The 25,895-nt window shown below is 47.8% G+C and overlaps 1 long non-coding RNA gene across 1 annotated transcript in view; it reads left to right on the forward strand.

The window, feature by feature from the left end:
• LOC140393126 (uncharacterized) overlaps positions 1–25,895 on the forward strand; it is a 79,821-nt gene that overhangs the window by 19,812 nt on the left and 34,114 nt on the right. Inside the window, exon 2 of the long non-coding RNA XR_011935506.1 lies at positions 20,685–20,763. This is a non-coding gene — a long non-coding RNA (uncharacterized lncRNA). The remainder of the gene's footprint in view (positions 1–20,684; positions 20,764–25,895) is intronic.

Raw genomic sequence — 25,895 nt, forward strand, 5'->3', positions numbered from 1 at the left:
CTGATAGGCCTTATCGTATTGGGTTTGGAAGCTGCTCAGATGCGCTAGGCAAGACTGGTGTGCCCACTTGGCATCATCCACCTCTCCGTCCTTTGCTGCCAACTTCCTTCTCAAGTCTATATTCTCTCTCTCGATCTCACTAACATGGACCTTGCTCATTCCATGTCTCTCTCTCTCGAACGACCTCCTCTGTGCCTCGCAATTGTGCCAGACAGGACACGATTGCCATCGGCTTGCGAGCTTTCCCTAAGCTCTTCTTATGGATTTCGCTCAGGTTCTCCCACCAAGTATGTCCCATACTCCCGGGACCTGTTTCCTCATTTGAACAAAAGTCACTCCAAAGGGGCCATCCCTTCCCTTTGAGGTACCTTCTAATCTCAACTTCCCAAACGGGACACTGACCTACTCTGTTGCTGGTCGCTGCGACCACAAATTCTTGAGGGTTCATGAGGCGTTCCATTGCCTTCATTTCCATTTTTCGTATCTGAATGCTCTCTTTTAAAATTTGGAACGAGGGGTCCTAAGGCGGTTCTGTAAACACGGGTACGGCGTTCGCTATTTTCCGGTATACAAACTCCCGACAGTTTTTCGCAACAAAATCTATCAGTTTTACCTTATGGCCCTTTTAGTTACGGATGCATTAACATGCTTCCGAATTATGAGGATTGATCAAAACTGCTTGAACACTTGTGAATGTTTCTGTTCCCAATTGGATTCTCAATTCAAATTTTGGGTTCTCCCAGAGTGGTTAGGCCACTTCTAAGTCGGGTCCCGTCAGATGTCGCCAGTAAATGTTGCTAACTTTTGGTTGGCTCTTAAATGTTGCTCGTTGTGTCTTTACTTAATTTGCTCTATTTCTATAACCTTTGCTCTAGAGTCGCCAGGTATCTTTATGATACCACCACGAGGTTCAAGTTCAAGTGCTGATCAATAACTCAATACACCAGTTGGTACGTTTCAAATCAAAACACATTTATTATACACAGTCAATCACTACTCATGTATAAAACTCTACTTACTAGACTATCTCTAACACTAAAAGGCCTATACTTAGCTTTGGAACTGGCCCACCAGGTCAGGGGAACAAATGGCCTTTCGTTCGATTCTGAATCTGCAGTCTTCAAAGCTGGTATAGACTGGTAGCTAGGAGCGCCTATCTCGTAGCGTGCGTTGACTGGAGACTTACTTGGTGGATGCAGCTACTAGGCGGGTCACGTTCAATGGTTGTTTCGAGCTGCTGAGTGACCCTGCCAAGAAGGACAAATTGAACATGGGGACTCTACCTTATAGTCCCCAGGAGCTTCGCGCCATTCAGGGTGGACCCCGTATCTAGTTCCAAGTGATTGGACTAAGTTCTGATCACTTGGATCGATTTCTCCAATACTGGAACTGTTCCCTGATCACTGGGCAGTTCCTAAGTGTCCGTTAGCCTTCCTTTGTCTTGGCTCCTGCTGGCGCCGAGGAGTCTGGCTTGGCCTTGTTTACCTCAACTGTTTCCAATTGTTCCCGGGGATCGCTGATTAATATGTAGATGGTTGTTAGTTTCAGTGCTGTCTGGGTTCCTGCAAGTTTTAATATACAGGAAACTTTGCGCCTGCTGTTTTTCCTGCGTTGGCTGAATTTCCCTGCATCCTTTGCGGATCTCCATTTTAAAGTCGGGAAGTGGCCAACCCAGGTGGCTACAGAACAGTTGAAGCTTGCCGAATTAGAAACAGACTTGCTGCTCGCATAAATACCTGGTGATGGTGTGAAACTAGAACCTTGCAACTGATAGGAATATGCCGTCTGGCCAGGCTGGGGTGCAGCAAATCCTGGGCTGTAACTAAGGCACCCAGTCTGTGTGCAGATTGCGCTTGCGGTCGTCCTCCTTCGGTCTTGATTCCATTAGTGGGCAATACGTAGTGCTGGCCTGTTTGAGAATATGCTGCATAGACTGCTGGCTGCTGCACACCTGAATACTGGGTTTGTCCAGCATGAACTGTCATTGGCTGCACTGCTGGTGTGGAAAAAACGTGTGGATATGGCTGTGGTGAATATTGGTGTATTCCTCGTGGACTGCAGCCGCTCCTTGTTACTACTGACCCAGTGTAATTGTTAAGTGATCCATCTCCAGTCGTTGTGGCATCTGCTGTCACCCTGAGCGTGCCATCACTGAGGTTGCGGCACTCCCTGTCTGGAGTAAAGTCCTGCTTATGTGAATTACAGTCGCCGTTTGGTTGCTCCCCATCTGGAGTCTGGTCTGTATTAACTGAGTCAGTGTTGGTTTGTTGACGCTCCCCGTCCGGAGTCTTAGCAGGTTCACTGGAGTCAGCTGAGATTTCCTGAAGCTGCACTTCTGGAGTCGGAACATGCAGGAATGCATTGACTTGTGGAGAGGTTTGAGCGAATGAGGGTGGAAGTATCGTGGTGTCACCGGAGTCACCAGTGGTCTCACAGTGATCATCGAGTGCCTCTGTACACACTAGCTGAGGTCTGTCACTTTGCACATCTTGCATGGGAAGTGGGATGCTGTCGTCACTCGTCTCACATGCCATGGCTAGATCATCAGTAGCTGCTTGTTGTTCACATGGGTTGGGTAAATTGTCAGAGTTTTCATCTGGTGGCGCAACCAATGTGGGTGGATGGTCATTGTCTTGCTGTTGTCCTTCATTTGGGCTTGGACTATCATCTTCGCTTTGTTCTTCACTGTAGCATGATAGACCGTCATGGTCGTCCTGCTGTGCACTGGAGCGTGGTAGACTGTCATAGTCTTCTTGCTGTTTACTTGAGCATGGCAGACTTGCATCGTCTGCCGCTAGTTGATCATAGGATGTTGCTAGACCCTCATGGTCTTGTTCCTGCAAGGACTGTGCGTCGGAGTCTTGCGTTGCTTCTATCATGGAGGCTGTCCACGAGCTCGCTGCGGAGGCTTGAGACACTGGAGTCATTTCTTGTTCGTGCAAGGACTGCACTCTGGAGTCTTGCATTTCTGCAATTGTGGAGTCTGTCCACGAGCTCGCTGCGGAGGCTTGTGACACTGGAGTCACTTCTTGTTCATGCAAGGACTGCGGTGTGAAGTCTTGCGTGTCTTCTTTCGTAGAGTCAGGAAACCTGAGCGGTGCGTGGACCACGCTCTCTGTGGCAGCAGGTCGCTCTCTGTGGGCTTGTACCGCTCTCTGTCTCTTGGTTTCAGGCTGCAGCATCATCCTGCGCTCACGAGTTGGGATGTCTTATCTGCTGGGCTGAAGATCCTCAAATTTGAAGAAGTCGTCGTCGGGGTCGTCAATGTGAAACACGTCTAGTTGCGGATCGGATTTGGTACAGGGGTAGCCTCCCAAGGTGAAAGGTTCGTCTGAGTCGTTGTCTTCTAGGACCATCTCATCGCTGTTTGCCTCGGAGCTGGCATTGGGCTCGCGAGGTCCAGAGAAAATGTAACGGTCGGTATCGAAGTATTCAAAGTCGGAATCATTGGTTTGGGCGTAGGTAACTGCTTGTTGCAGGGTTCTTCGGAGGTTAATGTCATTTCCTGGTTCAATTTGAGGCACTGTGCTGTCATTCCAGGTGAAAAAAGGTTGTTTTACGGCTTTAAAAGATTTTTTCTTTGATTTGGGACGTTTCCCCTTTAAATGGGCGTCGTCCGGGGCCTCTAATATCATGACGCATGTGGCATCATACGTAGGAAGCGTTTGCGCATGCGCAAATCGCTGTTCCTGTACCGATGGCCGTGTTCGTGATTGCGCATGCGCGGCGTCTCGCAACTGCGCAAGTGCAGTCCCTTTAGAAAGATGGCCGTCGATCAAAACTGTTCTCTGTTCCAGGATCTCGGCCTCATGGTGAGTACTGGCGCTTCTCTTACCTTTTCTTGCTGGTTGGAGTGTATTTGCCGAATTTGTCCAGGACTGCCTGGAAGTCGCTCCTGTTTTGCCCTTTGGAGAACTTGAATTTTTAAAAGATTTCTTCTGCTCTGGCACCGGCGATGATAAGCAGAAGCTCTGTCCTTTCAGTATCGGCTAGGTCTTCTAGTTCGGCTGCTACCAGGAAGATTTCAAACATTTGCCGGAATACCCGCCAGTTTTCGCGGAGATCGCCGTGGCACTGGAGCTGCTGCGGAACCCGGATCTCGAACATCTTGCCTGGGTATCGTTGCTGGTTTTCACTGTATGCTGAGGTATGGCTATATGGATTGAAACAGTTCAGTCCTGGTACCATGATTTGTTATGTTGTAGGTGTAACATAAGCGGCTTCCTTGTGGTGCACTTGACAAAGGAAGGTTCAGACGTGGAGATAACTTCAACACGTTTATTAAACTATTTACATTTCTATTACTCGGGTTCGACACTACTGCTAATCCTACTATAGCTACCCTGACTGACTAACCAGTTGCTGCAATCCACGTGGTGCGTATAATATTGAATCAACCCTGTGTCTGTACTCACTGACTGTCTCCACTGGAAAGAGCAGATCATGTGTGTGGTGTCCTTTATATATGGGTTGGTGTAATGCCCCCGGTGGTTGTGTCACCTCTGTGTGTATTGTGAATGTCCATTGGTTGTGTCCTAAACACCTGATCTATTGGTTGAGTGTGTGTGTGTTATGTCTTTGGTGCTCCCTCTAGTGTCTAGCTAGCCTACATGCATTTACATTGATGCACATCACCACAACGATGTCAGTTGATTCCTTTGCTCCCTCTTCAGGGACACCCGGCTGCAAATGTAGCCGCAGTGGAGGGGCAGGCAGTCAGGTTGGATGATCCCCTTGGTGGTCTGCTGACAGGACTGTTTATGGCAAGTTTGGTCAGGTCCAGGTTAAATTAAAAGCTTTTAGAAATGTAAATCCCCAGTTTGTGGTAGTCACCACTGTTGTGTTATATTGTATATATGGGTATTTACGGGAAGGCCCCTGTACTCCAGGTACGGGGGTAGATCCGTACTGGCTCCGCCCAGGAGGCAGAGTATAAATGTGTGTGTTCACCGAACAGCAGCCATTTCGTGAGCCGCTGTAGGAGGCCACACATCTCTGTGTAATAAAGCCTCGATTACTTCTACTCTCGTCTCGTCGTAATTGATGGTGCATCAATTTATTACACAGAGATTTTTCAGAGCTGGACCTCCGCATCAAGCCGGATCGCCTGCAGCTGCATCCTCAAGCAGACAACGCCAAAAAGGACTTCCAACATTGGCTAGTTTGCTTTGAAGTGTACATCGGGTCTGCGCCAGACCCAATCTCAGAAGCACAGGAGCTCCAGATTCTGTACACACGGCTGAGCTCCAACGTTTTTCCCCTCGTTCAGGACACGCCTACCTACGCAGAGGCCATGGCACTACTGAAGGAGAATTACGCTCAGCAGACCAACAAGATCTATGGCAGGCACCTGCTACCCACCCGGCACCAACTTCCCGGTGAGTCTGTGGAAGATTTCTGGAGTGCCCTGCTCGCCCTGGTGAGAGGCTGTGACTGCCAGGCTGTTTCGGCCACTGAACATTCAACCCTGCTAATGAGAGACGCGTTTGTTACGGGCATAGGGTCTGACTACATCCACCAGCGCCTCTTAGAAGGGGCCACGCTTGACCTCGCGGCGACCAAGAAACTAGCGCTCTTGCTCACGGTCGCCTCACGCAACGTACAGGCTTATGCCCCCGACCTCACAGCCCACCCCCTGTGTGCATCGGGGACCCCGCCAGCGGCCACCCCATCGTAGAACCCATGAGCGACCGCCCTCAGCCAACCCCACGCATGCGCCGCGTGGCAACCAACCAACCCCGGGGACTCAAGTGCAACTCTGCGGACAGACAAAACACTCCCGGCAGCTCTGCCCAGTGCAGAGCAAGCTCTGCAAGGCCTGTGGCAAGAAGTGACATTTTGCTGCAGTGTGCCAGGCCCGCTCAATCGCCGCTATTGTCCCGGCACCTTCCACATGCGGCCAGTGAGCGCCGCCATCTTCCTCTCCTCAGACCACGTGCGGCCCGTGGGCGCCGCCATCTTGCTCCACTCACAACACGTGCGGCCTATGGGCGCCGCCATCTTGCTTGCCTCAGAATCAATGGTCACCACCATCTTGCCTGTCCCAGGACACATGGGGGCCGTGGGTGCCGCCATCGTACCTGCCGCAGCACCCCTGCCTGTCAGGCACCTCATCGGGCTGCTCATCACCTGCAACCGCCGACGACCAGCCGCGTCTCGCCTCGGTCACGATCGACCAGATTCAACCGTACAACCTCGCGACCGCTTCGACAAAGGTGAAGGTCGACGGACACGAGATATCCTGCCTTCTGGACTCTGGGAGCACTGAGAGCTTCATCCACCCAGATACGGTAAGGCGCTGCTCCCTCGCAGTACACCCCGCTAACCAAAGAATCTCCCTGGCCTCCGGATCCCACTCCGTGGCGATCCGGGGATACTGCATCGCCACCCTCACCGTCCAGGGCGTAGAGTTCAGCGGATTCCGGCTCTACGGCCTCCCCAACCTCTGCGCTGCCTTGCTACTCGGCCTGGACTTCCAGTGCACCTCCAGAGCCTAACCCTGACATTTGGCGGGCCCCTACCACCCCTTACTGCTTGCAGCCTCGCGACCCTTAAGGTCGACCCGCCTTCCTTGTTTGCAAACCTCACCCCGGATTGCAAACCCGTCGCCACCAGGAGCAGACGGTACAGCGCCCAGGACAGGACCTTCATCAGGTTTGAGGTCCAGCAGCTGCTGCGGGAAGGTATCATCGAGGCCAGCAACAGCCCCTGGAGAGCCCAAGTGGTAGTGGTGAAAACCGGGGAGAAAAACAGGATGGTCGTTGACTACAGTCAGACCATCAATCGGTACACGCAGCTTGACGCGTACCCCCTCCCACGCATATCTGATATGGTCAATCAGATTGCACAGTACCGGGTCTTCTCAACAGTGTACCTGAAATCTGCCTAACACCAGCTCCCCATCCATAAGGAGGACCGCCCATACACTGTGTTTGAAGCAGACGGCCGCCTTTACCATTTCCTTAGGGTTCCCTTCGGCGTCACCAACGGGGTCTCGGTCTTCCAATGGTTGACCGGTATGGGCTGCGGGTCACTTTCCCGTACCTGGACAACGTCACCATCTACGGCCACGACCAGCAGGACCACGACGCTAACCGTTCCAGATTTCTCCACAGCGCCACACTCGTCAACCTAACTTACAACAAGGAGAAGTGTGTGTTCAGCACGAACCGATTATCCATCCTCGGCTTTGTGGTTCAGAACGGAGTTCTGGGGCCCGACCCCGATCGTATGCGCCCCATCATGGAACTCCCCCTCTCCCACGGCCCTCAAACAATGCCTGGGGTTCTTTTCGTGTTACGCCCAGTGGGTCCCAAACTATGCGGACAAGGCCCGCCCAGTCATTCAATCCACCGCTTTCCCACTGACGGCCGAGGCTCACCAGGCCTTCAACCGTATCAAGGCCGACATCGCCAAGGCCGCGATGCACGCGGTCGACGAGACGCTCCCCTTCCAAGTCGAGAGCGATGCATCAGACATCGCTCTGGCTGCCACCCTCAACCAGGCAGGCAGGCCCGTGGCATTCTTTTCCCGCACCCTCCATGCCTCCGGAATTCGGCACTCCTCTGTCGAAAAGGAGGCCCAAGCGATTGTTGAAGCTGTGCAATTTGGAGGCATTACCTGGCCGGCAGGAGATTCACTCTCCTCACTGACCAACGGTCAATTGCCTTCATGTTTAACAATACACAGCGGGGCAAGATCAAAAACGATAAAATCTTGAGCTGGAGGATCAAGCTCTCCACCAACAATTACGAGCCGGTAAGCTCAACGAGCCCCCTGATGCTCTGTCCCGAGGTACATGTGCCAGCGCACAAGTGGACCGACTCCTGACCCTGCACAACGATCTCTGTCACCCGGGAGTCACCCGCCTTTACACCTCATTGAGGCCCGTAATCTGCCCTACTCCATCGTGGGAGTCAGGGCTATCACCAGAGACTGCCAGGTCTGCGCGGAGTGTAAACCGCACTTCTACCGACCAGACCGTGCGTGCCTGGTGAAGGTCCCCCATTTTCATAAATGAGGATCCCCGGTCGCGGTGGACATAGCCGGGGAAACCGAACAGAGCGAAGATGGTGTTGAGGGCTTTGATGACGGTGGCAGACGTCATATCGGGGCACGGGATGGCAAAGGGGAATCGGGAATGTTCGTCGACCACATTAAGAAAGTGCGTGTTGCAGTCGGTGGAGGGGAGGGGCCCTTTGAAGTCCAAGCTGAGTCGGGTTTGATGATCCCCTTGGTGGTCTGCTGACAGGACTGTTTATGGCAAGTTTGGTCAGGTCCAGGTTAAATTAAAAGCTTTTAGAAATGTAAATCCCCAGTTTCGAACTGCACTTTGGTAGAACTGGGAAAATGAAGGCCACATATGTACCGCTCCATGAAAGTTGTGTGTAATCACTGTTCGAATCCTAAAGCTGCAGATGTTGGACAACAACTTCAGACAAATTCAAATTATGGTAATTAGCAATTAGGCCAAAAGTTATTAGCTAAAATCAGAGAGGAGTATCTTGGTTTTCTTAAGCACACTACCAACTTAGCATCAAGTTACACTCTTTTCATAAAATATGACCCAGAATATTTTTAATCTGTCGTCAATGACTCGAGCCAATGTAGTCAACCATTTAATCAACAGCATTTAAAATAAGGCTTTCTCTCAGTCCATCCTGGATTTGAAAACCTAAAAGCTAGGTTTACCTATCACCCCTGTGTCCACTGACCTATATTAGCTCTTAGTCAAACAGTGTCTTCATTTAAAAATTCCCATTTCTCAATTCTCTGTCCTGGTGAAAGATTATTGATTTGAAAATGTTACTGTTTCTCTCATGACAAATGCTGCCTGACCTACTGAGTATTTCCCACATATAGTTTTATTTAAAATTTCAATTGTTTTCAAACCTCTCCATGGTTTCCCCACCCCGCCATCTCTCTAATCTCCTCAAGTCCTATCACTCTCCAAGATATCAGAGTTTTTCCAATTCTGGATTCTTGAATCTCCAATCTTAATTGCTCAACCAGTGATGCTCATATCTTCGGTTTGTCTAAACTCTAAGCTCAGAAACTACCTCCTACACCTCCCCATCTTGCTTTTCCTCGTTTAATATATTCCTTACAACTTGCCTCTTTGAGCAAGGTTTTGGTCATTTGACTTAATGTCTTCTTAAATGGTTCAATATCATATTTGGTTTTACAATGCACTTTGTGAAGTGCCATGGGAAGTTTAATTACATCAAGGATGGAATATATTATTTTTAAAATGCTCTCAAGTACTGACATAACTAAAATGCTAAATAAAGAAAAGCTTTAATTTCCAAGTATTTCTGAATTACCAAGGAGCTCAGTTCTAACTGTTAATGACTGCCCAAATGACACATTTAATCCTTTTCCTTGTCTTTTTTTATTATCCAGTTACTGGATGCATCATTGGCAAGGCCAATATTAATTTCCATCCCAATTTTCCATGAGAAGTTGGTGATACTTAGTCCTTGTGGTGACAATGCTCAAGGGAGGGAGTTCCTAATTATTGACCTAACACTGATGAAAGAATGGTGATATACTTCCAGGTCAGGATGGTGTGTGACTTGCTGACAGTGGTACATAGATACATAGAAGATAGGAGCAGGAGGAGGCCTTTTGGCCCTTCAAGCCTGCTCCGCCATTCATCACGATCATGGCTGATCATCCAACTCAATAGTCTAATCCTGCTTTCTACCCATAGCCTTTGATCCCATTCTTCCCAAGAGCTATATCCAGCCGCCTCTTGAATATATTTAAAGTTTTAGCATCAACTACTTCCTGGGATAATGAATTCCACAGGCTCAGCACTCTTTGTGTGAAGAAATGTCTCCTTATCTCTGTCTGAAATGGCTTACCCTGAATCCTCAGACTGTGACCCCTGGTTCTGGACACACCCATCATTGGTAACATCTTCCCTGCATCTACCCTGTCTAGTCCTGTTAGAATTTATGTGTTACCATATGCCTGCCATCCTTATTCTTCTAGATGGTAGGGGTTACAAGTTTAGAAGGTGCTGTCGAAGAAGCCTTGGTGAGTTGTTGCAATGTATCTTGTAGACACTGCAGGCATGTTGTGCTGGTGGTGGAGGCACTGAACATTTAAGGTGGTGATAGGATGTTAATCCAGTGGACTGCTTCGATGACTTAAAATTTACCAGGGTTCCTTGATGTTACACTCAACTAAATGCAATCTTGATGCCATTGGCAATCACTCTCAGCTCACCTCCTGAATTACGTTATTTGGTCCTTGTCTGAACCAACATAGAATAGAACATAGAACATTACAGCGCACTACAGGCCCTTCGGCCCTCGATGTTGCGCCGACCTGTGAAACCATTCTAAAGCCCATCTACACTATTCCCTTATCGTCCATATGTCTATCCAATGGCCATTTGAATGCCCTTAGTGTTGGCGAGTCCACTACTGTTGCAGGCAGGGCATTCCACACCCTTACTACTCTCTGAGTAAAGAACCTACCTCTGACATCTGTCTTATATCTATCTCCCCTCACTTTAAAGCTATGTCCCCTCGTGCTAGAATCACCATCCGAGGAAAAAGGCTCTCACTGTCCACCCTATCCAATCCTCTGATCATCTTGTATGCCTCAATTAAGTCACCTCTTAACCTTCTTCTCTCTAACGAAAACAGCCTCAAGTCCCTCAGCCTTTCTTCATAAGATCTTCCCTCCATACCAGGCAACATTCTGGTAAATCTCCTCTGCACCCTTTCCAATGCTTCCACATCCTTCCTATAATGCGGCGACCAGAATTGCACGCAATACTCCAAATACGGCCGCACCAGAGTTTTGTACAGCTGCAACATGACCTCATGGCTCCGAAACTCAATCCCTCTACCAATAAAAGCAAACACACTGTACGCCTTCTTAACAACCCTCTCAACCTGAGTGGCAACTTTCAGGGATCTATGTACATGGACACAGAGATCTCTCTGCTCATCCACACTGCCAAGAATCTTACCATTAGCCCAGTACTCTGTCTTCCTGTTATTCCTTCCAAAATGAATCACCTCACACTTTTCTGCATTAAACTCCATTTGCCACCTCTCAGCCCAGCGCTGCAGCGTATCTATGTCCCTCTGTAACTTGCAACATCCTTCCGCATTGTCCACAACTCCGCCGACTTTAGTGTCATCTGCAAATTTACTCACCCATCCTTCTACACCCTCCTCCAGGTCATTTATAAAAATGACAAACAGCAGTGGCCCCAAAACAGATCCTTGTGGTACATCACTAGTAACTGGACTCCAGTCTGAACACTTCCCATCAACCACCACCCTTTGTCTTCTTCCAGCTAGCCAATTTCTGATCCAAACTGCTAAATCTCCCTGAATCCCATGCTTCCATATTTTCTGCAGTAGCCTACCATGGGGAACCTTATCAAACGCTTTACTGAAATCCATATACACCACATCAACTGCTTTACCCTCATCCACCTGTTTGGTCACCTTCTCAAAGAACTCAATAAGGTTTGTGAGGCACGACCTACCCTTCACAAAACCCTGTTGACTATGTCTAATCAAATTATTCCTTTCCAGATGATTATACACCGTATCTCTTATCAACCTTTCCAAGATTTTGCCCACAACAGAAGTAAGGCTCACTGGTCGATAGTTACTGGGGTTGTCTCTACTCCCCTTCTTGAGCAAGGGGACAACATTTGCTATCCTCCAGTCTTCTGGCACTAATCCTATAGACAAAGATGACTTAAAGATCAAAGCCAAAGGCTCATCAATCTCCTCCCTAGCTTCCCAGAGAATCCTAGGATAAATCCCATCTGGCCCAGGGGACTTATCTATTTTCACACTTTCCAGAATTGTTAACACCTCCTCCTTATGAACCTCAAGCCCTTCTAGTCTAGTAGCCTGAATCTCAGTATTCTCCTCAACAACATTGTCTTTTTCCTGTGTGAATACTGATGAAAAATATTCATTTAGCACCTCTCCTATCTCCTCGGACTCCAAGCACAAATTCCCACTATTGTCCTTGACTGGCCCTACTCTTACCCGAGTAATTCTTTTATTACTGACATTTCTATAGATAGCTTTAGTGTTATCCTTGATCCTACCTGCCAAAGGCTTCAAATGTCCCCAACTGGCTCTTCTTAGCTCTCTCTTTAGGTCCTTCCTAGCTAACTTGTAACTCTCGAGTGCCCTAACTGAACCTTCATGTCTCATCTTTACATAAGCCTCCTTCTTCCTCTTGACATGTGTTTCGACTGCCTTAGTAAACCACGGTTGCCTTGCTCGACCACTTCCTCCCTGCCTGACAGGTACATACTTATCAAGGACATGCAGTAGCTGTTCCTTGAACAAGCTCCACATTTCCATTGTGCCCATCCCCTGCAGTTTTCCTCTCCATCCGATGCATCCTAAGTCTTGCCTCATCGCATCATAATTGCCTGTCCCCCAGATATAACTCTTGCCCTGCGGTATATACCTATCCCTTTCCATCACTAAAGTAAACGTAATTGAATTGTGGTCACTATCACCAAAGTGCTCATCTACCTCCAAATCTAACACCTGTCCTGGTTCATTACCCAGTACCAAATCCAATACGGCCTCGCTTCTCGTTGGCCTATCTACATACTGTGTTAGGAAACCCTCCTGTACACATTGGACAAAAACGGACCCATCTAAAGTACTCGAACTATAGCGTTTCCAGTCAATATTTGGAAAGTTAAAGTCCCCCATAACATCTACCCTGTTGCTTTCGCTCCTATCCAGAATCATCTTTGCAATCCTTTCCTCTACATCTCTGGAACTTTTCGGAGGCCTATAGAAAGCTCCTAACAGGGTGACCTCTCCTTTCCTGTTTCTAACCTCAGCCCTTACTACCTCAGTCGACGTGTCCTCATCAAACGTCCTTTCTGCCACAGTAATACTGTCCTTGACTAACAATGCCACCCCTCCCCCTCTTTTACCACCTTCCCTGAGCTTACTGAACTGTCTAAACCCCAGCACCTGCAGCAACCATTCCTGTCCCTGCTCTATCCATGTCTCCGAAATGGCCACAACATCGAAGTCCCAGGTACCAACCCATGCCGCAGGTTCACCCACCTTATTCGGGATGCTCCTGGCATTGAAGAAGACACACTTTAAACCACCTTCCTGCCTGCCGGTACACTCCTGCAACTTTGAAACCTTAGTAATGACCTCACTACTCTCAACCTCCTGTATACTGGAGCTACAATTCAGGTTCCCAAGCCCCTGCTGAACTGTTTAAACCCTCCCGAAGAGCATTAGCAGATTTCCCCCTCAGGATATTGGTACCCCTCTGGTCCAGGTGTAGACAATTCCATTTGTAGAGGTCCCACCGACCCCAGAATAAGCCCCAATTATCAAGAAATCTGAAACCCTTCCTCCTGCACCATCCCTGTAGCCACGCGTTCAACTCCTCTCTTTCCCTATTCCTCCTCGTCTCGCTATCACGTGGCACGGGTAACAGCACAGAGAAAATAACTCTGTTTGTCCTAGATCTAAGTTTCCACCCTAGCTCCCTGAATTCCTGCCTTACATCACTCTCCCTTTTCCTACCTATGTCGTTGGTACCTATGTGGACCACGACTTGAGGCTGCTCTCCCTCCCCCTTAAGGAACCCGAAAACACGATCCGAGACTTCACGCACCCTGGCACCTGGGAGGCAACACACCAACCGCGAGTCTCTCTCGTTCGCACAGAATCTCCTATCTATCCCCCTAACTATGGAGTCTCCAATGACTAATGCTCTACTCCTCTCCCCTCTTCCCTTCTGAGCAACAGGGATAGACTCTATCAAGTGTCACTTGACAACAGCTCCTCCACAAACCACCTTCAAGTTCGGGTGACCACAACGGAGGTATGCAAATTTACCTTGCAAACAGTCAATCAGCAGCTCCGCTCTACTGCCCTCTGCTGGATGCTTGTCTTCACTTGAACAGCTAGGGTCTCTAGCTCAGGTACACCTTCAAGTTAGGGTGACCACAACGGAGGTATGCAAATTTCCCTTGCAACAGCCAATCAGCAGCTCCGCTCTACTGCCCTCTGCTGGAGGGCAAGGATGGAATGAGGTCTGGAGCCGAGTGGTCCTCGCAGAATACAAAATGGGCATGGGCGAACAGGTGAGTGCAACTTGATGGCAATGTCACCAATCTGTTATCACTTTACCAATGGTTGAGTGTGGGCTGTTGTGAGATGTGTTCTTCTGTCTCGGACTCTAGGGGTGCGATTCTCCGATATTGAGGCCAAGTGTTTGCGCCGTCGTGAACGCCGTCGCGTTTCATGATGGTCTGAACATGACCTATTCTGGCCCCCACAGGAGGCCTCCTTACGCGGCGCCACATGAGCGCCGCGCCAACCCGCGCATGTGCAGTTGGGGCAGCTCAATCCTGCACATGCGGAGTTGGGCCCCGCCATCCTGCGCATGCGCGGGGAACTTCTTACGCGCTGGCCTCGACCCAACATGGGGTCAGTGTTCAGGGGCCGTCCGCGCCAGGAAGTAGGTCTGGGGGCGGAGAGGCCGGCCCACTGATCGGTGGGTCTCGATCGCGGGCCAGACCCCATCGGAGGCCCCCCCAGTGAAGAAGCCCCCCTCCCCTCCCCCACAGGCCGCCCCCCCGAGCGTTCCCGCAGAGTTCCCGCCGGCAGCGACCAGGGGTGAACGGCGCCGGCGGGACTCTGTCGTGTTGGAGCGGCTGCTCGGCCCATCCGGGCCGGAGAATCGGCGGCCCCGCAGATTCCAGCGGTCCACGGCCAGCGCCGCGCCAAACACGCCGGCGCAAATGGCGCTGATTCACCGCACCTCGGAGAATCGTGCGCCGGCGTCGGGGTGTTGTGGCACGGTTGCACCAATTCTCCGGCCCGCCGCGGGGCTCGGAGAATCACGCCCAAGGTGTGGAACTTTGTTTCTTAGACAGGCTGTAGACATACCATGGTATCAGCTTCCCACTTGTTTATTAGTACTACATCTAACCAGATTACAGGGTAGGCACGTAGCTCCTAGGCATGTTCCCAACCTCAATCTCGTGAGTCGAACATATGACATCATTATCTATGTGATGCTCGATCAATGACTCCAGAAGCGAGATTGGATGACAATTGAAGGCTTTATTGGACTAGATGTTTCCCCCAGCAGCGCAGGTACAGAATGCGGCTGCTAGGGAGACACAGACTCTTATACTCCACCTTACTGGGCGGAATCAGCAGGCAGGCTTCACCACTGATCTTCCTGTCAGGTACCTCCCACACCAATGATCTTACAGCCTCAACCTCAGTACCGTAATACCCCTAATACTGACTACCACACTATGTCATACGTTAGCATAACCCATCTGTTAACTCTTTAGACTACAATTCGCTGGGTTGGATCTGTCCTGTTTTTTTGTGGACGAGACAAATGATTTTCTAGATTGTCAAGTAGCCTTGCTGGAAGAGTTTGACCAGAGGCACATCTAGTTCTGGAGCATTAGCCTTCAGCGCTACTGCCAGGAAGAAGGCCTGTTGCCTTTGTTGTGTCCACTGTGCTCAGCCATGACATTGAAATAATTGAATTATCTGAAGATGGCATCTTCGATGGCAGGTGCCTCAGGAGGCGGATCAAACCTGATTAGCTTGTGTCGGGGGTCAGGAGAATCAAGCCAGAGAACTGTGTTTAAAACAAGAAAGCACAGAACAAAAGTCAACATTTAAAAACAGATGAAAAGTTACCTGGACAGACTTCTCAGCTCAGGAGCCACACATTCCCCCAGAGAAAGGATAGAATACTTACTTGCTAATTTACCAAATGGAGGCCAGAAATTAAATTCCTGTTTCAAACAAAACAGGAACAAAGTAGTTAGTATCCTGGATAATTTTAGCTTGTATCTTCCAATAGGACCCACAGGAATCTCGAAATGAAAGCAAAAAAAGTTGCAAGACAAATCCCACTGCTAGCGACCACATTAGCGATTTTATAGTTAAGCAGCTCCTGCTTTAATGAAGCTGCACCAGACAACTGCTAAAACATCACTTCACGCATGATGTTTCAAACAAATTAAATCTGACCTTATAGAATGTGACAAATTTTTACTTAACTGCTTCAGGAATGGAGGTGACAAGTTACAGATCTGACATTTATGCAATTTGCTAGTAAATCTATTCATAAAAGGGAAAGTGCATCGTTCCAGTTTCCATATTACAAAAAGGATATAGAATCATAGGCAGTGCAATATAGATTTACAAAGATGATACCAGAACTGAGAGGGTATATTCATTGAGCTGGTCTGTCTATAAACAAAGTTACCTAATAGAGGTCTTTATTAAAGATTTATTGTAATAATCTTTATTGTCACATGTAGTCTTACATTCACACTGCAATGAAGTTACTGTGAAAAGCCCCTAGTCACCATATTCCCGCACCTTTTTGGGTACACAGAGGGAGAATTCAGAATGTCCAAATTACTTAACAGCACGTCTTTCAGGACTTGTGGGAGGAAACTAGAGCATCTGGAGGAAACCCACACAGACACAGGGAGAACATGATAACTCCGCATATAAAGTGACCCAAGCCAGGATTCGAACCTGGGACCCTGGCGCTGTGGAGCGACAGTGCTAACCACTGTGCTACCATGCAGGTTTGACAGAGTAGACATAGAGATGCTTCCAATTTTATGGATAGTCCAAAATTGGATATTATAAATATGAAGTAGTCACCAGTGAAAGAATTTGAGACAAACATTTTTATATAAAGTTGTGAGAATATGAAACCAAATGTGGCCACACGTGGTAGTTGAGGTTCGGGTACATTTAAGGAAAAGCTCCAAGTCGTTCAGAGAAAAACAGGATATATTGATAAGGTGAGATGAAAGATGGCAGGAGGATGATCATGTGGCAAAGAAACTGGCAGACCTGGCTTGTTTCTGTAAAAGTCTATGTGAAAAAGGAAAGACTTCCATTTATATAGCACCCTTAACACCCAAGTCCCAAAGCACTTCACAGCTGATGAAGTACTTTAAAAATGTAACCATTGTTGCAATGTGGGAATACGGCAGTCAATTTGTGCACAGGAAGTCCCACAAATAATAATTTGACAATGACCATATTATGTTTTAATTTTGTTGGTTCATCCTTTCAATCCAAAGTCTGCTGAGAGACTTATGGTGTTATCCAGAAATCAATTCCTGATGAAATTTTGCTCAATACCTTTACGTTACTAAAGATTTAATTTGATAACCTCTGAAAGAGAGTGCAGGGATCACAGTACACAATTAACTTATGCCTGTTGATTGCATCGCAGGCAACACCTTAAATTTGTGCTATCTGTTAAGAGCAGGTACACAATATTGCAGTGCTGCATAAAAGCAGCCAACAGGAAGATATACTGTGCTTGACCTTGCCATTGGCCTCGTGGAAGATCTTTGTGTACTGAAATCTGCCCTAATACTTTGAAGAATGTCTCAAACTGATTTTTCTGATGCTACATTGGAGGCCTTGGTGCAGGACATGAAGCGGGGCATTGTCTACCTGGAGGGGGCAGGGGATCCTTAAAACACATTCTAAAGAGATAGTGGAAAATAAATGGCAGAGGTTAATGACAGGAGTATAGTTCCAAGAACATAGATGTAGTGCAAACTTTAATGATCTGATAACTATTGTAATGGTGAGTTGATCTTCAAATGGCATATCTACCAATTGTACCACTAGCCTCTTGAACTTATCAATTTGCAACCCTCAACTACCAAAAGTCTCTATCAATCAGTACCCAACATTTTAGTTCAGGTGTTTCAGTTCACCTTCATACATTTAGCAATTGCAAGCTTACACCAACTCATATCCAAAACAGCTTCTCAACCATGACAGCCACATAAGCCAAATGTAATCACAGATATAATCACAGGATTCTAACACTTCCCCTTTCTTGTGCAAGGAAGTGGCACATTTCAGTTTCACGCTGCTGCTTTCAGTTGAGCATGGCTGAACTTTTAATGCACCCATGGAGAACATAGTACAGGTTATCATGAAAAAGGGCATTGTTCAGGATACAGCCATTAGTGGCACTTGAAGGAGTTGATGATGAGGGTCTCTGTATAATTAATCTTTCTTGTTTCTTCCCATTTCTCATGCATCACATAATCTCTTTGACTCACACGCTGCAGATGGTGTAAACATACACTTCACTCTGTCCTGCTCGCTCCCCACAATCTAAGCCTTGTTCCTTATTCATTTCCAATCGTCTAGAAATAGAACCGTCCCAGATGAGGACGAAGACAATAATGAAAATACACAACTCAATTTTACTCCAGTAGCTACAGATCAGAGATTGTCAGTGAATACCTTAGAGGATCTGCACATGGTAAGATATTGGGCACAAGTACATAAATATTAGGGTTGGGGAAGACACCAGATGCCAGCTTGCCCCAAGGGAAAGATCACATGCATTTATGGAGTACAAATCAGAAGACGGCTGTTAGACATGTTACTTCTCATGGGCATACTTCTCATGTGTGTGAGCTCTGCTGAAAGCAAAAGTGAAACTAAAACTGTATTGTATGACATACTCCCGTTCTAGAGATCATATTTGAAGACATATTACAACATCTCCTTTCTTTGTAAAGATACTTGCTAATGAAGCATAACTATTTACAATATATGTAATTGTACCTGAACATGAATAGGTGCTATGTACCTTCTGTGGCACCCTGGATGCAAACTATAGTCCTAACTGGAAACTTTTTTAAAATAAATGTTTTTTATTGGGTTTTTGAACAAAGTATATTTGCCGTTATGTACACAGGGTATGATATATGTATATAGAGAGAGAGAGAAAGAGAAGGGCACACACACACAAATCACAAAGAGGGAAAAAAAAGAGAGAAAAAAGTAACAACACGAGAGAAATACAAAATCAAATAAAGTAACTGGTAGGGTATTATGCACCCCCTCAACTTGACTATTCTGTACCTATATTTATATCTTGCATGCTGGTCAGCTTCTCTTGCAGTTTTACAAGTTGCTCTCTACTTTTTGAGAGTAGAATGGTTAAGATTAAGTAGATTGGTACACGCCGGTCTGCTAAAAATGAGCTCTGCTAGTGATAGAATAGTTGCACTTAAAGATGTTACTCTCATACGTAACACTGCAATATGTAGATCTTGCTTGGTCTGTCTATGATTGCGAATTTGAGATTTCACCATTAGATTTAAGGTATTGAGTAGTGTGATCAATATTCCACTTCTCTCACATATCCAGAAATGGCTTATCAATAAATTGCACCTATTATCTGTAATGATCTCCGCAAATAAACTGAAATTGGACTTAGAGTGTGCATGGGAGTTGTGCTTGACATATTCTGCAATTATCAAATAATGATGTACTTGGTAAAGTAGTTGACAGAGACAATGAAATCAATGCCATGGACATGAAAAAAGTCAAATACAACCTTCGACCAATGATGGATAGGAACTTCATCTGGAATCAGTCGTGTTTGTGCTGACATGACATTTGCTCATGACACGACTCCCACTTGTTGACGATGTTTGCATTGCACAATATCCCCGAACAAATCTGTCCCACTTGCCAATCTTCCCATCTAATCCATGTTCATGTATTAGTGATGAAGTTGTTGAAGAATATTAGATGACCTGTGTGCCTTTAAAAATGACTCCCCAGGTGATGACTGGCTTTACCCAGTAAGGCCAGAATTGCCCCATGTTTCTGGACATGCTGAATTGAAATGAGCCACCGTTGACGATGATTTTCCAATTTCTGTCGAGCAGAATCTTTCACCATTTCTTTTTGCAGCTGCCCGTGTTTGCATTGCACAAAATGTGCAAATTATGTACTTGAATTCTCCTGCAGCTCTCTTGAATCTGCCAAAAACTGTGGTGATATTCAGGTTGATCTACCTTGTGAGGTCCAATTAATTCCATGGGTTGCCTCCAGCGTGAAGTTGTGGCATGCCAGTAGACCAGCAATCACTGGGCCTTTAGTCTCCGTGACATAGACCATCTGTGGCACCCAGGAGGATTCATGTACTTGCAGTCCACGACTATGGATCCTGCACATGGAATTAGTGAACCATTGTACACTGAAAATTGCACAGTGGTAGGTTTTACCATGACCTTCTATGTCTGTGGATGCATGTCTTTTAGAATTCTGAGAAGTATGTTAGCACTTTCCTCGATGTCAATCTGGGTCAATGATGAGTAGTTACTAACTTAGGGCAGATAATTCAAATATTGACAAATACATCGGATAGCAAGATGGCACCTATGTTTTCCACAGATTGACAGTGTAAAATATGTGTTCAACTGCTCTTTGTCTCATTGTACATGTCATTGTCATTTTCTAGTTTGTCAATTGCCTCACATATATGCTTCAGATGGGATACCGCACGGTCATATTGTTTGAAGTCACATTTTTGGCAGGATTTACCGGCTATTCACGCTAGCGTGAAATTCTGGTCTCACACCAGTGCACGGGTTTCCTGGCGATGAGGGGTGCTGTCAACCGGAAATCCCGTTGACAACGGTGGGACCGGTAGATCCTGATGGCGGGCTGCCTCCCCTGCCAAAAGACACGTGACGGGGTGGTCGGTAAATCCCACCCATTGTGTGCGGTTTGTTATCAGGTTTCTTTATAGCTGCATCAGCTTTTGGTGTAGTCACAGCTGGTGCTAATGGCCTTTTCCGCCATGTCTTTCAGAATTGCCGTAAAGCTGGGCAGTTCCTTGGTGCATGCAGAACGTCACACCTTACACATTTTGCTTGGTTTGGGTGTTCTGGTAAGTGTAACAACAATTGTACTTAAGAGGTGTAAGCTTTATTGACCTGTGGGGATTGATTCGTGCTTACGTCCATCCTTAAGTAGGTCGTTGTGCTATAAGCTTTGGGCCTGTCCAGCAGACTGTTTTGGAACATTTCCATGGGAGCGGACACAAGCAGACGTCAAAAACATCACAGTATGCAGCCTTTTCTCTGCATCTGCTCATCAATTCTGTAGGCTGGTTTGGGTTTTTTTCCTGCTTAAGTTGTATTTGGGAAGGGTTGCTTTGGGACTTTGTAATGATTGGTTGGGATTTGCTTCTTTTGGGTTTGAGGGGAGTTTGGAAGTTTGGAAGGTTTGGGTGTGGGGGTGTTAATGTTGTTTTTTTCTATGTGGGAGAGGGGGCTCTGGCATGGGTCTGCTCTCTAGCAAATGTGAGTTGGCTAGTGAACGGGAGTGATATGGGGGTAGGGGCTGCGGTCATTGGAACCTGTATGGACAGGTTTCAATGGTCCTGGGAGATGTGAATGGTGGGAGGATGGGGGCGATACTGGGTGAGGAGGTTTTGAGAGGAAGTGGCTGGGAAGGTTTGGAAAGGGGGAGAGGTAGGGGGCTGACAGTGACTAGGGGCAGGGGCTGATGTTGACTAGGGGCAGGGCTGGGTCCTGCCTGTTGGGTGGGGCCAGGAATAGCAGTTATGACTGATAGGAGTGGCATGGGGAAGGGGGGTGGTCAGAGACCCCAAATTCTAACATTTAAGGGCTGGGGGGACCGGTGAAGTGAGTGAGGGTTTTCTCGCGTTTGAAGAGCTGATGTAATGTCCTGATATGCAGACACACACATAATGATATACAGACAAGCAGCTAATGGACACAGAGAACAGGACATGACCAATAAGCAGGCAGGACACTCAGGGGTGGGATCTGACTATAAAAGACACAAGGCACTGACACTCCGCCTCCTTCCACTGATGAACATCTAGAGAGTCAGTCAAGGGTGTTGTTACAATCTCACACCTCCACCACATGGCTAAGAGCTAGTCTGGTTCAGTCAGACAGAGTAACCACACTTAAGTTAGCAGAGAGTCAAACTCACAGAGAACTGTGCTAACTGTGCTATTAATTCAATAAACCTGATCGAACTAACTTCAAGGTCTGGAGTATCTTTTTGATCTAAGCTGCATCCAGTTGCAGCCAGTTTTATACCAGTGTACCTAACACGACATAATAGTAGGAGACTACTAATTTAAGGTGGCTTACCTCAGTTCCTTCCGTGACGACCAGCAGCTGTATCCCGGCACCATGGAGAAGATGCAGGCTTCTCACCAGCTCAGGACCTCCGGCAATCTCAGTGCCAACTGGCGGACATTCAAGCAAATGTTTCTGCTGTACATCGAAGCCTCAGGCCTCGAGGGTGTGTCTGATGCAAGAAAGATCGCGATTCTCCTCTCAACAGCGGGTGATCAAGCCATTAAACTCTTCAACTCGTTTAACTTCACCGAAGGCCAGGACAAGACAAAGTTTCAGACCATCCTGGACAAGTTAGATAGTCACTGTGAAGTGGACACCAATGAAATCTTCGAGCGCTACATATTCAATCAATGTCTTCAAGATAAAGATGAATCTTTCAATGCCTTCTTAACTAACCTCCGCCTGCTAGCGCTGTCCTGCAACTTTGGTGATATTGCTAACTCCATGATCAGAGACCAAATTGTGTTTGGAGTTCACTCTGATCCTCTGAGAAAGCAGCTCTTAAAAATTAACCATATGACTCTGCTAGTCACGATTGAAACATGTATGAGCATGCAAAAAATCGGTATTCCCAATACAAATCGGTTGAAAATGAGAAACGTGTCTCCCACGAGGCAGAGTGTGCAGGCCATCTCCCGGATGCAGCGTTTCAGCATTGAAGACAGCGGCCATCTCGCGCGCTTTTCCCGGAACCCCACACATGCGCGATGAGAACGGGATAACGAAGTGGCCGACACCCACACTGCACAGGTGCAGATGTCTGCCGAACGCACTGCACATGTGCGCTGACGTACACGGCGTCACGACGCCGACGTCATGACGTGCCCAAACAGCGGCAACGCCCACTTAAAGGGACACTGCCCTACAAGAGGCAGGCGATGTTTAAACTGAAGGAAGCCTGGACACTATGCTGCCTTGTGCAGGTCTGCACCACCAGTCAGAGGCCAGCGCTCCCAATTCCGACAACGGCGCGTCCAGAATGGGCAACGACGATTACAGGATTCTGATCCTGGCAGTATAATGGATCTAGAGGACGAGTGCCTGGAGTCCGCCTACCGAGTGGGCATCATTACCACATGTGAACATGCCACACCTAACTCATCTCACATTCAGTCCATCCTCGCTGTGATTCGGAGGACGAATGGTGTGCAGTGATGCAGGTCAACCGCTGCTACATCCAGTTCAAGCTGGACACAGGTGCTTCTGCCAACCTCCGCTCACAGGCAGACTTCAAACACATCAAGAAGCCCCCAAGGTCCTTCCAGCAGCCTGCCAGCTCCTGGCCTATAACGGTAATGCCATCACGGCACTGGGGTCCTGCCATCTACTCGTCTCCAACCGGAGCACCCATGCACGGCTAAGGTTTGAAATTGTCAAGCCGGACAGGGCATCCCTACTGGGCGTGCATGCCTGCAAAAAGCTAAACCTGGTGCAGCGGGTCTATTCAATGACATCCTCCAACGTGGATCTCCAAGCTGACATTGACGACACCCTCGCTCAGTATCCAGATGTGTTTGACAGGATGGGCACTTTGCCATATCGGTGCAAGATCCTATTGCCAAGCCAGTGGTCCATGCACCACGCCGGGTCCCGGCTGCGCTGAAGGAGCGCCTGAGGGAACAGCTCAAGAAGCTGCAGCAGCAGGGGATCATTTCCAGAGTATCCGAACCGACTGACTGGGTCAGCTCGATGGCGTGTGTTAAAAAAATCCTCTGGAGACCTGCGCAACTGCATTGATCCCAAGGATCTCAACCGGAATATAATGCGTGAAGACTACCCCTTCCAGAAGTGGGAGGAACTCACCAGTGAGATGGCACATGCAAAGTTTTTCACGAAGTTAGATGCGTCACATGGATTCTGGCAAATCCAGCTGGATGAGTCCAGCAGAAGGCTCTGCACCTTCAACACACCGTTTGGCAGGTACTGCTAAAGCCGTATGCTGTTCGGCATTGTCTAAACTAGTATGGCAGGGGGGTGGGCACGGGAGCAATAGGTCAGAAGGTGAGAGCATTGAGGGAGAACTAGGGAATAGGGACAGTGTGGCTCTGAGGCAGAGCAGACGGGGAGAAGTTGCTGAACACAGTGGGTCTGGTGGCCTGAAGTGCATATGTTTTAATGCAAGGAGCATTACGGGTAAGGCAGATGAACTTAGAGCTTGGATTAGTACTTGGAACTATGATGTTGTTGCCATTACAGAGACCTGGTTGAGGGAAGGGCAGGATTGGCAGCTAAACGTTCCAGGATTTAGATGTTTCAGGCGGGATAGAGGGGGATGTAAAAGGGGAGGTGGAGTTGCGCTACTTGTTAGGGAGAATATCACAGCTGTACTGCGAGAGGACACCTCAGAGGGCAGTGAGGCTATATGGGTAGAGATCAGGAATAAGAAGGGTGCAGTCACAATGTTGGGGGTATACTACAGGCCTCCCAACAGCCAGCGGGAGATAGAGGAGCAGATAGGTAGACAGATTTTGGAAAAGAGTAAAGACAACAGGGTTGTTGTGATGGGAGACTTCAACTTCCCCAATATTGACTGGGACTCACTTAGTGCCAGGGGCTTAGACGGGGCGGAGTTTGTAAGGAGCATCCAGGAGGGCTTCTTAAAACAATATGTAGACAGTCCAACTAGGGAAGGGGTGGTACTGGACCTGGTATTGGGGAATGAGCCCGGCCAGGTGGTAGATGTTTCAGTAGGGGAGCATTTCGGTAACAGTGACCACAATTCAGTAAGTTTTAAAGTACTGGTGGACAAGGATAAGAGTGGTCCGAGGATGAATGTGCTAAATTGGGGGAAGGCTAATTATAACAATATTAGGCGGGAACTGAAGAACATAGATTGGGGGCGGATGTTTGAGGGCAAATCAACATCTGACATGTGGGAGGCTTTCAAGAGGCAGTTGAAAGGAATACAGGACCGGAATTTTCCTGTGAGGAAGAAAGATAAATACGGCAATTTTCGGGAACCTTGGATGACGAGTGATATTGTAGGCCTCGTCAAAAAGAAAAAGGAGGCATTTGTCAGGGCTAAAAGGCTGGGAACAGACAAAGCCTGCGTGGAATATAAGGAAAGTAGGAAGGAACTTAAGCAAGGAGTCAGGAGGGCTAGAAGGGGTCACGAAAAGTCATTGGCAAATAGGGTTAAGGAAAATCCCAAGGCTTTTTACACGTACATAAAAAGCAAGAGGGTAGCCAGGGAAAGGGTTGGCCCACTGAAGGATAGGCAAGGGAATCTATGTGTGGAGCCAGAGGAAATGGGCGAGGTACTAAATGAATACTTTGCATCAGTATTCACCAAAGAGAAGGAATTGGTAGATGTTGAGTCTGGAGAAGGGGGTGTAGATAGCCTGGGTCACATTGTGACCAAAAAGACGAGGTGTTGGGTGTCTTAAAAAATATTAAGGTAGATAAGTCCCCAGGGCCTGATGGGATCTACCCCAGAATACTGAAGGAGGCTGGAGAGGAAATTGCTGAGGCCTTGACAGAAATCTTTCGATCCTCGCTGTCTTCAGGGGATGTCCCGGAGGACTGGAGAATAGCCAATGTTGTTCCTCTGTTTAAGAAGGGTAGCAAGGATAATCCCGGGAACTACAGGCCGGTGAGTCTTACTTCAGTGGTAGGGAAATTACTGGAGAGAATTCTTCGAGACAGGATCTACTCCCATTTGGAAGCAAATGGACGTATTAGTGAGAGGCAGCACGGTTTTGTGAAGGGGAGGTCGTGTCTCACTAACTTGATAGAGTTTTTCGAGGAGGTCACTAAGATGATTGATGCAGGTAGGGCAATAGATGTTGTCTATATGGACTTCAGTAAGGCCTTTGACAAGGTCCCTCATGGTAGACTAGTACAAAAGGTGAAGTCACACGGGATCAGGGGTGAGCTGACAAGGTGGATACAGAACTGGCTA

The sequence above is a fragment of the Scyliorhinus torazame genome, chromosome 16 (genome assembly GCF_047496885.1).
Source record: "Scyliorhinus torazame isolate Kashiwa2021f chromosome 16, sScyTor2.1, whole genome shotgun sequence".
Classification (NCBI taxonomy): Eukaryota; Metazoa; Chordata; class Chondrichthyes; order Carcharhiniformes; family Scyliorhinidae; genus Scyliorhinus; species Scyliorhinus torazame.